This window comes from Frankliniella occidentalis, unplaced genomic scaffold (assembly GCF_000697945.3).
Source record: "Frankliniella occidentalis isolate FOCC.00 unplaced genomic scaffold, Focc_3.1 Scaffold183, whole genome shotgun sequence".
NCBI classification, from domain to species: domain Eukaryota; kingdom Metazoa; phylum Arthropoda; class Insecta; order Thysanoptera; family Thripidae; genus Frankliniella; species Frankliniella occidentalis.
In genome coordinates this window covers 275884-278032 of record NW_026267309.1, presented here as the reverse complement: position 1 = coordinate 278032, position 2149 = coordinate 275884, and positions in this window count along the sequence as shown.

Genomic DNA, 2149 nt, shown 5'->3' with positions numbered 1-2149 from the left:
AAAGTTGAAGTTTGGACTGCGAACACCCTTCGTTACACCGTCGAAAATGACGAATTTTGAAACGTTTTTCTGCAATGGCGAGAGCAAATGTCAAAATATTCGGATTCCTCGTTAAATAACACGTCAAAACCATCTATCGTGGGCTTCCTAGGTGCATCAGAGGCCGATAAAACCTTCGTTTTAGATATTTGAGCTAAAACACCAAAACTTAGGGATTTCAAACTTCAAATGGCCATATCTCGGGAACCGTTTGAGCTACAGCGCAGGAAAAAATACCAAAAAATTTCATTTTCTGCAGGCTATCTCCTTATTTTTTTGAACAAAATCGGAGATGGTCGGTTCAGATCCTGTAAATCTTAAATGGAATGGCCCTCTAGCTATCTGAAATGCAAGCACTACGCCACGGGTAAACATGCCCACTTTACTTGAGCACTTTTTCATGGGATTGAATAGCTGAGGGCTATGGTCGATCCTGAGCCCAGGTTCCCCCACGATTTTTGCAACCTGGGAAAAACTTAAAAACTAACTGAATACAATAATACTTGTCAGGAACATGCCCTCAAACACAAGTGGTTTCTTACTTTTACATAACACAATACTACAAAGGTGCAACACAAACAGGTAACAAGAACAATTGTGCATATATGGGCTTGCCCGCCTGACAGGAACACACGTGGTGAATCACAACACAAATTTATAACTAGGGTACACATGTGAGATCATACTGACAACAAAGAATAAGACACTTACATAGTTAACATTAGTTGAGATCAATGGATTGATGTAACAGAACAGTCACGCACCACGGGCAGGCGGAAGCGGGGCCAAAATACAAGATGTCGCATGACCAGATGTCACAGCGTGACAGAGGCCAGCACTTACTTACTAAAAGCCCCCCATCCCACCACTATGGAGGACGGGCTGAACGACCCCACTCGGCCCGGACCCATCTCCTTGCAGGCCCACCTCTTTTGAGCGGGGCCGCCGCAGCCGCCGATTTAGGATTGGGATGGCTGGGCGGCGGGTTTGACAGCTGCCTTCACTGGCTGCTCTTTCTTAGAGATGGGGCTGTCTTGATTACGTTTGGCGGCCTTACGATCAGCATTCATTCTAGCGACTTGACTATGAGGCCGCCCGAAGTGGAAAGCGCCTCCTTGGCTGGTGATCGCTACACGATGCAGCCTCCACTCACTGGCAGGCAGTGGCTGCATCCCTGCATTGGCCAGAGTGACCACATAGCCAGCAGGAAGTTGGGCTGCCATAATGCAGGGGGCGGCGACTTCCATAGTACGGTGGTAGAAGGTACGTACTGAGTTGGGTGTTATAATGATTGTGCCTGGCATCAGGGTGCCAGGGTGGGCAGCTCCCCTCCCTCCATGATCCCAGAGACTGGGGATCAACCACCTGCAGCCGCCCCAGCCCCGACGCCTTCATCATGCTCCTTGGGGACCGAGCCGAGCCCCTCGATGCCACTGTCCCCATTGTCCCCGATGTCGCCGTCCTTCCTCTCCATGTGTGTCCTGGACGACACGGAGTTCGATCTGGACGACATGGAGATGGAGGTTGGCGACCTCTTTCGTGACGAAGGGGGAAGTGTCGGGTAGCTGGCTCGGGCCCTGGGCCACCTTCGGGCAGTGTCGGGCGCCCCGTCGGGTCCCATTGTCGGGGGCCTATAAAGCGGCCCCCCTGGCCAATGCAGGATATCCACGAAGTAGTTGCACACATGAGCAGAAAAGCTGCAAACAGAATGAAAGCTTACTATGACAGAAATGCAACACTTTCACCATTCAAAGCAGGGGACAAAGTCTACTTGCATTACCCCAGGAAAATTAAAGGCATTTCAGCTAAGCTAATTTCTAGATGGGAAGGGCCTTACGTGGTCACAAACATAATAAACGACTGCAATGCGAGAATAGAGAGCAGACAACCCCGCTAAAAAGCTAATAGTCCACATAGACAGGCTAGCAAGATGTCCAGACGAAGCCGACGACAACAACATCGCTAGCGCTTGGTTGTTGTTTACGGAATGAGCGCAACCATCTTAGCACTCGAAAAACTCGAACTCGATCGAGCGGCGCGAGAAATTCAAATCGGAACCGGTCGCTAGGAAGCGGGTACCGGGTACCAACCGGTTGCTAGGCAATCGGGT